Raw genomic sequence first — 13,416 nt, 5'->3', positions numbered from 1 at the left:
CCGCGCCCGCCCTGCTCCGCCCGTCGCGGGCTGCGTGCCTCACCTCCCGCCGCCCGGACGCTATTTTTAAACCCGCTTCGTGCCTTGTTTTAATTCTTCGCCCCCCCCCCTCCTCCTCCCGTTTAAGCACAGCCTCACACAGCCCCTGTGCCACCAGCGGGGGCTGCGCTCTCAAACACATACATAGATAGATATAGCTCGTTCGCCGCTGACTGTAGCTGCACTCCCCAGCGCGGAGGGGCAAGCCCGGCGCGGTGCCGCCCCGCTGATCGGAGCTGTCTTCCGCGGCGTCCCGTTCCCGGCTCCGCTCGTGGGAAGCGGGTACCTGGGGCCACGGCGGGGAGTCCGCAGGCTTCACCCCGGTCCAGCCGCGCCTCTAACATAGACCGTAATTTCAGGTTCCCCTGAGAGGACACATTTCGTCTCGTCCGTTAATTCACCCGTGTTCACCAGTCTCTGTGGCAACTATAATGGAGAAAGTAATCCAGGGAAAGATCTCTTAGCTTATTCACTAAAGCAGTCAAAAGTTCAGTGACAATTCTGGGTTTCTTAGATATGGAATAAATGGGTTGCTATTTTCGTTTGGCTTGCTTTCTTTTCATATGCTTGCACATTTTTTATTTATTTAATTACATATAATTATGTAATTATAATGGTATTCTATTTAATTAGTCCAACAGGTGAAAATGAAAGAGCAGACACAGTATTCCTGTTTTTTTACATCCTTTAAGGATCACATCATCTTGAATGCATTAACTCACAACAATTTCTATAAACCAAAAAAGTGCTCATCTCTATTTTAAAGGTGGCAAAAGGACCAAAGCTGAGATCCACAAATGAAGAATGGAGTGTTCACATTGCTCAGGCTCGAAGCCAGCGTGGTATTTCAGTTGCAATCTGTACAGCATGCAGTCACACTCATCTACATTGTTTCTGGATTGGAGCTGGCACTTTGGAGCTGATGGGAAGAGCTGCCAGTTGTCTTCACCTATCCACCTACCTATAGGTACGTAGGATTCAGGGTTTGAATGCAAGTCCAAAATAGCAATTTCTAAAATGATATTGCACCCTGCAGAGTCAAACAGGCTGAAGGCTATCTACAGCCCGGCTTTTGTAGGTCTCCATAGGCTTTATGGTTTGGCCACATCAAGTGCAACACTTCAGGTACTAAGCCAACCATATCTTGGGCTGCATCCAAAGGAGCATGGCCAGCAGGTCAAAGAAGGAGATTCTCCCCCTCTACTCTGCTCTCATGAGACCCCACCCCGAGTACTGCGTCCAGCTCTGGGGTCGTCAGCACAGGGAAGACATGGACCTGTTGGAGATGGTCCAGAGGAGGGCCACAAAAATTATCAGAGGGATGGAGCTCCTCTCCTATGAGGAAAGGTTGAGAGAGCTGGCATTGTTCAGCCTGGAAGAGAGAAGACTCTAGGGAGACCTTATTACAGCCTTTCAAAGGGGCCTATAAGAAAGATGGGAGAGACATTTTATCAGGGACTGTTGTGATAAGACAAGGAGTAATTGCTTTAAACTAAAATAGGGGAGATTCAGGTTGGATGTGAGGAAGAAATTCTTTACAATGAGGGTGGTAAAACACCAGCACAAGTTGCCCAGAGAGGTGGTTGATGCAGCATCCCTGGAGACAAACAAGGGCAACCTGGATGTGGTTCTGGGCAATGTGATCTAGTTGAAGATATCCCTGCCCATTGCAGGAGGGTTGGACTGGATGGCCATTGAAAGTCCCTTCCAACCCAGACTACTCTATGATTCTATTCTGTGTTTCCACAACTGCTCCTCTGAGCACCTCTGCTTTCCTGCCTGGGCACAGAAGCAGCAGTGGCTGCAGGGTACAGTGGGTAACTGAACAATCACGGGTTATGGGAGACAGAAGTCCTGCTTCACACATGATGTATAGCAAAGAGATATAGGGTGGAGAGAAAACACTAGGGAGTGGAGTAAATGTCTGGAGAAATACACACAGGAAAGAGGCTGGAAATATGGAGTCATTCAGGTTGCACAAGGCCATGACAGATTTACTTTTTAAATTGCAATTTAAGGCATCTCCTTGCTCTTGGGGCCCCATAATGTTTAAGGGTCTCACTGTCCACTATCAATTTGATTATGAACATGAACATTCAACAAAAAAAACACTGGTTCTGGTCCTTGCTAGGGCTCTGAAGATCAGCAGAAGTTTATGCCTAAACTCTGATGAGATCCACAGACTAGATTTTCTGTTAGTTGTGCCCCAGAACACCTACAGCCTTGCAGTGGACAGCACAGGGATGGATTAAAAGTCCAACAACACCCTCTCAGAATAAAGGCTGGAAATGCCTTGTCTGGCTGCTTCCTTACCTGAAGGATCCAGAGTTCACCCAAGTCATCTCTGCTCAACAGGGAAGTGGACATGTTCAATTCCCAGCTGTGCTTCTTCTAGAGCCCACACATTGCTCACCAAGCTGTGGGCTTGAAAAGGGTGCTGTGCCGTGGAAGTGGGCAGGCAGAAAAGGATGCACAAGAGAATGTTCAAATGACTGTGCAAAACCCAAAGGAAAATAGCTTCAGTAGGTGGGAATAATCAAAACCACTCTTCCCCAGACGTACTGTTTCAATATAACATACAGAAAACAAAGACAGATCAAAAGATAACATAAAATAATAAATAGAAAAATATAGTGTTATACAGTGATGTTTCTTTCATCATTAATGTAATCTTCTGTAAGCCTACATTTCTGATGCTGCATCCATCATTTCTATTGCTCCTAAGAGCAATAATTCTTACTACTAATAATTGCAACAGCAATAACACATGGCTAGCGATGCAACGGTGCAATGCCTGGGTGGATTGGCACCCCACCTAGTACTGTCAGGTCCAGATTGTGACTGTTGCATCAGTACTAATACACTGTAACAACAGCTGAAATATGAAAAGTATGCTAGAGAAAAAAATGTTGTGTTTTAATAGGGCAATATTTGAAGTATCAAATCTACCGTGCTATTTACAATTGTATAACAAGACTATCTGCAAAGTAGTCTTGTACTGTCCTGCAGTGAATGCTACTTAGGTGCAAGTGAATGCCTGTGGAGCTCACTGAAACTCAGGGATGAAGGAGAAAAGTTCTCTACGTGTATGTATACGTGTATTCTCTCCAGCATGGAGAAGAAAGGCACAGGTTAGCTCCAAACAAGCTGATTGAGGTCTTAAGAAACAGCCAAGGCTGGAAAATGGAGCTCAGCAGGGGCTCCCCTATGTGGCATTCATCGGAAGACTCAGATCTGTGATACACAACTCACGTTCAGCCTGCAAGCTTTACAAGATTTACAAGCAAACTTGGACTGGAGCCCAGTTTTGAAAAAAAGCTGGACTCAAATAACAGTTTTCCTTCAAAATTAAGTGAGGCTTGAAGCTGAGTTTTGAATTTTTCCCTTTTTTTGAATCTGAAACTTAGTAAACCTGAAGCACAGGGAAGAAAACAATGCAGGAGTTACTCCAGGAGTCATGTGTTATTTACTAATTACTCACCCTTCTGTTTCACCTAATTATGTATGGCTTATAAATGCATTTAAATGCCAGGTATTTAGTAAAGATGCAGAATGCTTAGAAATGTAGACCTCATGTACAAACATGTATCAATATGAGTAATTATGCTCAAATGAGCTCCCTCTAGCTTTAAGTGTTTGATTGACTTAAAACATGATACTAGCAGAATTCAGTTTCTTGATATTTCTTCATTCTCCCTAATCTGGGGAAAAAAAAAAAACAAACCAACAAAACAACCAATCCCACAAGCATAATTTGATCATGAAATTTTAAAAAGCCATTAAAATCTCCTAAGTGATGTCAATTCCTTTGCATTTGATGATCATACTCTTTCCCTATGGAGTCACATTTCAGACAATATGTTAAATACTTGGTGTGTACTTCACAGTAATGTTGCACTGCAGATAATCTTATAATTTATCTGTGTTAAGGTTCCTAAAGATCTATTACAGCTGACAAGTCTTCTTTTTTAGGCACTTAAATATAGACTTGAATGACAACCCACAAAGGTAAATCTTTCTTCATTCTTCACCTCATTCTAAACTTATTGCCTGTCCTATCTGACTGAGACCTTCCTGTGAAGGAGCACAGGAATGGGAGTGATTGATATAATGAGAGGGGCTTTACAAAAAGTTTGTTTTGCAGCTACTTGGTGGGCTTGACAAAGTTAGGCTTACGGTTGGACTAGATGATCTTAAAGGTCTTTTCAAACCTAAAAGATTCTATTCTATTCCATTCCATTCCATTCCATTCTATGATTCTACTGAAATTACTGGTAATCTTTCAATGGACCATGGTGGTCCGTACATCAGAAATAAAAATTCCTATTGCAGAAATATAAAATATATTTTGCATCAAAGGCTTCTTTTCATTTCAGTAGAAGAGTAACAAGTATTAATTAATGAACAAGCTTTTCTCTTTAACTTCAGTTTATGGATATATTATTTACGTTTTCATAAATTATTTGCCCTGTTGCAAATCCAGCATAAAAGACAAAAAAGTGGGGCCTTCTGCCTCTTAATCATTTTTTAAAAACTCCAAATATATTAGGTTGGAATCAGATTTAAAGTTTTATTGGTCTGGTTTTATGCTTGTATACGAATTCATTTTTCAGCAATCAGCAATAAAAGAAAACAGTAGCAGCTTTAAACTTAATATATACAGTGACTGCAGCACTTTTGTGAAGAGATAGCACACAATGACTGAATGTTTTAAAGGTCTTGGTTTTTTGAATTATAATCAGTAAATCTGTAATGGCTGTGATTCTTGCTGACCCTAATCTGCCCTGTGCTGGGTATGCTTCACCTTTGTCCTTGGGATATGAAGTTGTTTGCTAGATGGAATCCAAGATATCATTTGGTTCAGCCAAAATGTGCTTGATGAAATCCTGTAAAAAGTATGGCAGGGTCTTATTGCACATCCAGAGAAGAGCAATGAAGATGGTGAAGGGTCTAAAACACAAGTCTGATGAGGAGCAGCTGTGGAAACAGGTTGTTCATCCTGGAAAAAAGGAGGCTGAGGGGTAGACCTTATTGCTCTATACAGCTACCTGAAAGGAGGTTGTAGCAATGTGGGGGTTGGCTTCTTCTCCCAAGTAACAAGCGACAGGAGAAAGGAAAACAGCCTCAAGTTGTATCAGCAAAAGTTTAGGTTGCATAGTAGGAAAAATTTCTTCACTGCAAGGGTTGTCAATCACTGGAACAGGCTGCCCAGGGAAGTGTTTGAGTCACCATCCCTGGAGGTGTTTGTTTAAAAGACATGTAGATGTGGTGCTTGGGAACATAATTTAGTGCTGGACTTTTCAGTGCTGGGTTAGTGGTTGGACCCGATGATCTTAAAAGTCTTTACCAACCTAAATGACTCTATGATTCTATGATAATCAATGCTACAGGAATGCCAAAATACCATTTTCTTCCCAGCATGTGGTAACTTCTTTATGTCGTGTGTTACATAGGGCAGGAAGGAGCAATCTTACTGAATAATTCTCATTCTGTTTGCTTGTGCAGGACTGACTAGAGAGTGCAAGCAGCCTGATCTCAATTTCTAATTTCAGAGAAAAAAATAAACAACCTGTTATTGAAGTCTGCACCAGATGGAAATGCAGGATCCATCCCATTGCAAGTGAGTGGAATTGGTTTACATATTTGAATCAGATATCTTTTTATATTGTAAAAACTTTGTCAGCTATATCCACCAGCAAGGTAGTCAACACTGTTTTGTTCTCACCCTTGTTTTTATTTACATTTGAGAAGCCATGTTGAATCTAGTAGCAAGACTTTCCCTGATATAATTACTGTGGGGTTTTTGTCTTGTAATTGTCAGATTTGAGGAAAACATTCATCCTAATTCTAGTCATGGGAGCAGAGATGTATGCATTTTCATACTGCCTTTTTGTTTTGTTTTGTTTTGTTTAGTTTAGTTTTGTTTAGTTTTTTTGTTGTTTTTTTTTTTTTATGCTGCTGTTACACCAACAATAATTTTAGGATAGTTTAACGTTGAAACTTCGAACCAACCAGAGCAAGTATTCTCTCTGTGGGTAGCAAAGTGTCCTGGGTTCAGCAGTAAGTAATTTTTGTCCTTCTTAGTAGCTGATGCAGTGCTGTGGTTTTGACTTTGGGCCTGTAAACAACGCTGATAACACCAATGTTTTTAGTTGTTGCTCAGTAATGTTTACCCTGACCAAGAACTTTGTGAGTCTCATGCTCTAACAGGGAGGAGGGAAAGCTGGGAGGAAGCAGAGACAGGACACCCGACCCAAACTAGCCAAAGAGGTATTCCATACCACAGCACATCATGCCCAGTATATAAACTGGGGGCAGCTACCTGGAAGGGCTAGATCACTGCTGGGGTTGGGCTGGGTATCGGTCGGCGAGTGGTGAGCAGTTGTATTCTCTCCCCTTGTTATTTCCCTTAAACTTGGCTCTGGATGTTAAGGATAAGAGGAAGGGACACTATAGGTTATGTAGCGAAAAAAAGACAGAATAGGGACAACATAGGCCCCCTCTGGAAGATATTGGGAGAACTGGCTACCCTGGATTTGGAGAAGACTGAGGTTCTAAATGACTTCTTTGACTTGGTCTTCACTGGCAAAGGCTCTGACCGCACCACCCAAGGCTTGAAAGGCGGACGCTGGGACTGTAAGAATGAAGACCCGAGGCCCACTGTAGGAGAGGATCTGGTTCGAGACCATCTTAAAAACCTAAAATGTACACAAGTCCATGGGACCTGATGACATCCATCCGTGGGTCCTGAAGGAGCTGGCAAATGAAGTTGCTAAGCCACTGTTCATCATATTTGAAAAATCATGGCAGTCGGTGAAGTTCCCGATGACTGTAAGAAGGGAAATATAACCCCTATTTTCAAGAGGAGGAAAATGGATGATCCGGGGAATTACAGACCAGTCAGTCTCATCTCTGTGCCTGGAAAATTCTGCTCCTGGAAGGCATGCTAAGGCACATGAAAAACAAGGAGGTGGTTGGTGACAGCCAGCATGGCTTCACTAAGGGGAAATCCTGCCTGACCAATTTGGTGGCCTTCTATGATGGGGCTACAGAACTGATGGACAGGGGCAGAGCAGTTGACGTCATCTACCTGGACTTGTGCAAAGCGTTTGACACTGTCCCACAGGACATCCTTGTCTCTAAATTGGAGAGACATCAATTTGATGGGTGGACCACTCAGTGGATAAAGAACTGGCTGCATGGCCGCACGCAAAGAGTTGTGGTCAATGGCTCAATGTCCAGCTGGAGACCGGTAACGAGTGGTGTCCCTCAGGGATTGGTGTTGGGACCGGTCTTGTTCAACATCTTTGTCGGTGACATGGACAGTGGGATTAAATGCTCCCTCAGCAAGTTTGTTGATGACACCAAGCTGTGTGGTTCGGTTGATACGCCGGAGGGAAGGGATGCCATCCAGAGGGACCTCGATACGCTTGTGAGGTGGGCTGATGCCAACCTGATGAAGTAGATCCATGCCAAGTGCAAGGTCCTACACCTGGGTCGGAGCAATCCCAGGCACAGCTACAGGTTGGGCAGAGAAGAGATTCAGAGCAGCCCTGTGGAGAAGGACTTGGGGGTGTTGGTCAATGAGAAAATGAACATGAGCCGGCTTCAGTGTGCGCTCACAGCCCAGAAAGCCAACTGTATCCTGCGCTGCATCAAAAGAAGCATGACCAGCAGGTCGAAGGATGTGATCCTGCCCCTCTACTCTGCTCTCATGAGACCTCACTTGGAGTATTGTGTGCAGTTCTGGTGTCCTCAACATAAAAAGGACATGGAACTGTTGGAACAAGTCCAGAGGAGGGCCATGAGGATGATCAGGGGACTGGAGCATCTCGCGTATGAAGATAGGCTGAGAAAGTTGGGGCTGTTCAGCCTGGAGAAGAGAAGGCTGCATGGAGACCTCACAGCAGCCTTCCAGTATCTGAAGGGGGCCTACAAGGATGCTGGGGATGGACTATTCATCAGGGACTGTAGTGATAGAACAAGGGGTAATGGGTTAAAACTTAAACAGGGGAAGTTTAGATTGGATCTAAGGAAGAAATTCTTTACTGAGAGAGTGGTGAGGCACTGGAATGGGTTGCCCCAGGGAGGTTGTGAATGCTCCATCGTTGGCAGTGTTCAGTGCCAGGTTGGATAAGGCCTTGTGTGGCATGGTTTAGTGTGGGGTGTCCCTGCCCATGGCAGGGGGGTTGGAACTGTGTGATCTTAAGTTCCTTTCCAACCCTAACTATTCTATGATTCTATGATTATTCTTATTAGTGGTAGCAGTAGTGGTTTATGTTATACCTTAGTCATTGGGCTGTTCTTATCTCAACCCGTGGGAGTTACATTCTTTCGATTCGTCTTCCCATCCCTCTGGGAGCTGGGAGGAGTAAAGGGGGAGAGTGTACGAACGGCTATGTGGTTTTTCTGGCTTGCTGACTGGGCTTAAACCACAACACGAAGAAAACTGCCTTAAAACAATACATGAAACTTCATCCATTGTGCTGGATTAAGCTGGAGTAGAATTTATTTTCTTCTCAGTATCTAGGATGGGGCTGCATTTTGAATTTGTGCTGACTATGAGCAGTGCTTACACAGAGTCAAGGCCTTTTCTGCTTCTCACATCATCTCACCAGCAAGCAGGCTGGGGGTGCTCAAGGAGCTGGAAGGGGACACAGCTGGCACAGCTGACCCCAACTGACCCAAGAGATATTCCACACCATAGGGTGTCATGCTCAGCATATAAAGATACGGAAGAAGAAGGAAGTGGGGGACGTTCACAGTGATAGCATTTGTCTTCCCTTGTAACCATTAATGTATGATGGAGTCCTACTTTCCTGGAGATGGCTGAATACCTGCCTGCCAATGGGAAGTAGTGAATCAATTCCTTGTTTTGCTTTGCTTGTGTGGGTGGCTTTTGCTTTACCAGTTAAACTGCCTTTGTCTCAACACATGAGTTTTCTCACTTTAAATCTTCTGATTCTCTCCCACATCCCACCAGGGGGGAGTAAGCAAGCAGATGTGTGAGGCTTCAGTTGACAGCTGGGGTTAAACCACAACACCCATTTAAGGAGGAAGCATAATGCAAAGTTTAGTCAATTATCAACTGATCCTGGTATATCTGTGCAGGATGTAGCCCTATGCGGAGATAGTAGTTTAGTTCTGAAAGACTCTATGTTCATTCCAGTATTATTATTACAGTTCTGAGTTTCACAGGAAAATTAAGTTGTTTTTTTTTTCCTTCAAGAAACACTGTGCTGTGTTTCACAGTGTAATGTAGAAGTGCTTGTTTTAAATCTCATATTGATGTTGTGACACTATTCACAGAAAACCATAAATGTCAGTAATCTTGCTGAAGGAAACCCTCAATTATAAATGTTAAAGCATGATATGTTCTGATCTTGTAAAAAAAAAAAATATGACTTTTAAAACCAGTCTTATACAAATAACATATATGTTTTCTGTAAGACTGTGGTTAAGTGATACAATTCTTTAGTACAACCTTGTCTATCTTCCACCCAGCCCCTAATCTGTTTTAAATTAGTTTATTCCATCCCTCCCATTGACAAGCAGATACACTTCTTTCCTGAAACCAAAAATATACATGTATTTCTTCTTTCACCTCCTAAATCAGACATTTTTCCCCCACATTTTCACCCTGTGAGACTCATCCTCACATAGAAGCTTTTCTAAATGTAAGAATATTACTCTCCTGAAATCTGGTATTTTGCAACTTCATAGGACTAAAGAAGGGTACATCATCCCACTGGAAGGAGAGGACAGCTGCTTTCTCAGATGGCAATCAGAATAATCATAGCAAGCCACTTTCAGCCAAACAGAATGAAGCCTCCTCAATATCTCATACTTGCTTAACCCATCTAACCTAATTAACCAGATGGTAATAAAGCTGCACCCAGGAGTTATTGCTGAGATTTTAATCAGCAATATTCCTGCAAAAGAATGGGTGCTGCCATGCTGTCCAGCCACAGATGCTGCTTTTTGGAAGTTCACCAGGGTGAGCTAACACTTAGTAGGCAAGTTGTGTCCAACTCCCTTCTTTTGGGAACATGGTTATTACTGTTCCCATTCTGCACTTCGTGAGATACACATGGACTACATACAAGGAAAAAAGGTTTCTTTTGTCTTATCCAATAAGTAACAGTAAGTACTGTGCTTTTAATTAAATGACTGTTGTTAAATGACTTGTGCTCCTAGCTGAGAATGACAGCCTAAAAGTACATGAGTATTGCTACCTTCAGAGGGGGTATTGTGCATGCATGAGACAGGGTATTTGTCAGAGAATTGCCTCCAAACACCTTTTACAAAGTGGCATTTGCATTCAGTATTGGCTCATCAACCTCCTGATGCTTTTAAGTTTAAGAGCTAGGGAAAGCTAGTGATGCTGCCTCCATTTGTAGTCGATGAACGGATATACCAGCACCTCCACAGAAGGATGCACCCCATCCTAAAATAGGTGGTTGAAATGGTATCCGTATCCTGTTTGATCTGCTTTACTATTAGTGAACGAAAAAATAAATTAGAAGGAATATGGGACAGGGAGGAGATAAAAAAAAAAAGGAGGGATGAAAGTTAATAAAGAAAAATTTAGTGTCAAGAATAGGAAAGTACAAATCATGAAGGAAGGGTATACATGTGAAAATGAAGACAAAACATTCAATTTATGTCTCACAAAAGAAAGATACAATTTTAAAAAGGAAAAAGTGGAGAAAAGTAATATGAAACAAGAAAACAGGAAAATGTGGAGGAAAAAATAGGAATATGAGATAGTAAGGAGAAGGAAAACTTAGTGCTGAAAAGGAAGAAATGAAGGTAAGTAGGAAAGGTAACAAGAAAAAGGGGAAGGAGAATACTAACAGAGGTTTGGTCTACACATACAGATGTGCACATGCACATGCACGCTTAGTTTTAAAACATGGCAAATTAAGACTTGCAATGGCAAAAAGAAGAGGCATTTGCAGCAAGTTCTTATTATGTCACACTGCAGAATGGCATGGCTTTGCAGTGACCATGCTGTGGTGTATCAGAAGCCTCAATATCTGGGATTGGGCCCATCTAATATGCCTTGCCCCTAAGCAGAGATCATTAGCTCAGATAATGGAAGTCATGTAGATTCTGGTTTACAAACACAAACCCCAATGCTTGTGCTCAGGGTGAAGGCAGAACTCTCTCCTATGTAATGCAATATACCTCAATCTGATAATACAGTGTCTGCTACACATTTTACACCAACTGCAAAAATGGTTTAAGGTAAATTAGAATCTTTTGTGTACCCATCGTTTCTAATGAGAGAAGCTAGTCAAAAGTTTTATGCCAAGTACCCTTAAGAAATAATAAAATGACAAATAAATATTTATAATATTCCTCCTCTGATAAAGCCTAAGGAAAAATAGGTTCTCTCATCTCTTTCATGATTTATTAAAAATCTTTAATTGGCACTTCTTAAAAAAATTCCAGTTCAGCTTTTAAACTGAAAAGTCAAAAGATAAAAGCAGCTATAGGTAAACTTGCATATCTGATCAGCCCTTTTCTCTAAAATTCAAATGAAGAAATGGATTTAAAAGTTACATTTCAAGCTTCTGCTATCATTTTAGCAGCGAGTATTTCCATGTTGTCTGAAAGTGTTAAGTACAATTTTTGCATTTGCCCATAATATCTGTCTAATTCTTTCCAGAATCATAGTCCATTGAACTATGTAATATTGATGTCATTTGTTCATATGAGTTAATACCCTGCTGTCGTCCGAACTATTTCACAAGCCCTAACATATCAGTATGGTAATGTTAAACCCCCTTGTTATTATCTGCTCTGCACAGTCTGCAGTTGCATGCAAAGCAAAAAGGGCAGCTCTGTACAATCCACTCCAAATGCTGGGATTAATTATGTTGTAGACTTCATATTGCACTTGCAGATGTTATTAATTACCACCACTCCCAGTTTAATAGCTGTTTCCATAGTAACTATGAGAATTAAAAAAGGTGTGAAGGGATGCCAATTGAGTAGTTGTTTTGTTTGGGATTTTTTGTGTTTTGTTTGGGATTTTTTGTGTTTTGTTTGGGATTTTTTGTGTTTTGTTTGGTTTGGGTTTTTTTCTAAAAGGAAGACAAAGGCAATCTGGGAATAAATAAATAAATAAATAAATAAATAAATCCTAAGCAGTGCAAGATGCATGCAAAGTACTGACACACAGGGACATGGACATTTTCAGAAGATACAAAGCTACTTAAATAATCAGTTAAAGTAATTCTGTACTCTCTCTTGACCCTTTTAAATTTAGTTCTAGTTTGCACTTTTGGGTACGATCTAGAAAGATCATTGGAGTCAGAGTGTATGCAGGGAAAGTAAACATGGAGCTATGCGTGTCTCCAACATCACAGGTCTACTAGATATAAACACCCTGCCAGTGGGGCTGGTTTAGAATTTAAGGGTTAAAAACCATAAATCTCTATTGCCTGAAAGAACGGAGATTTAATCGTAAATTTAATACCTCATGTGAATTACAAATTAACCACATGACTATGTCTCCTCAAACTGAAATACAGCTTTTACGTCCACTGCCCAGCACATTTTTAAGAGCAAGAGCACGGTGTGTCAGCTAACTCACTGGGTACCTGTTACTACCTTTGAGTCATGTCTAAATTCTGTCTTCAGACTAAATTCTCTCTTAACCACTTGCTATTGGTTAAGAAGCATCCTGGAAACATATAGGTAGAACATCCTGGTAACTAGAGATATGGATAGTTTAATATTTAGAAACATAGAATCAAATAATAATTTGGGTTGGAAGGGACCTTCAATGGTCATCTAATCCAACTCCCCTGCAATGAGCAGGGATATTTTCAACTAGATCAGGTTGCTCAGAACCTCATCCAGCCTGGTCTTGAATGTCTCCAGGGAAGGACATCTACCACCTCTCTGGGCAACCTGTTCCAGTGTTTTACCACCCTCATTGTAAAGAATTTTTCCTCACATCCAGTCTGAATCTCCCCTCTTTTAGTTTAAAACCATCACCCCTCACCATTTGTCCTGTGCACTGCTGAGATCCTGGTTTCTGAGTCTAAGTAGGTCAGAAGTGGTGCCCAGTTTGTGACTGATCTTCAGAAGGGTATACAGCATCTCAACTGCTTGTATGTATTAATAGTCTAGTACTTGAAATTGTCATCAAGACACCTACCTAATACAGGGTAAGTAATAATAATCCAGGGTATATTAATATAGTTAGACTACAAAAATAGAATCTGTTAAAAAAAAAGGGGGGCTCTATTAAGAAAGTAAATCTGGACCAAGAGTTTTCCTTTTATAAGAGATAAATGTTTTCCCAGTAAGATGGGAAATTCCTGTAGGACCTAAGCATGTTCTGCCTCCTACATAACACTT

The sequence above is a fragment of the Psittacula echo genome (assembly GCF_963264785.1).
Source record: "Psittacula echo genome assembly, chromosome: 1".
Classification (NCBI taxonomy): domain Eukaryota; kingdom Metazoa; phylum Chordata; class Aves; order Psittaciformes; family Psittacidae; genus Psittacula; species Psittacula echo.
Note: the sequence above shows the minus strand (reverse complement) of the source record.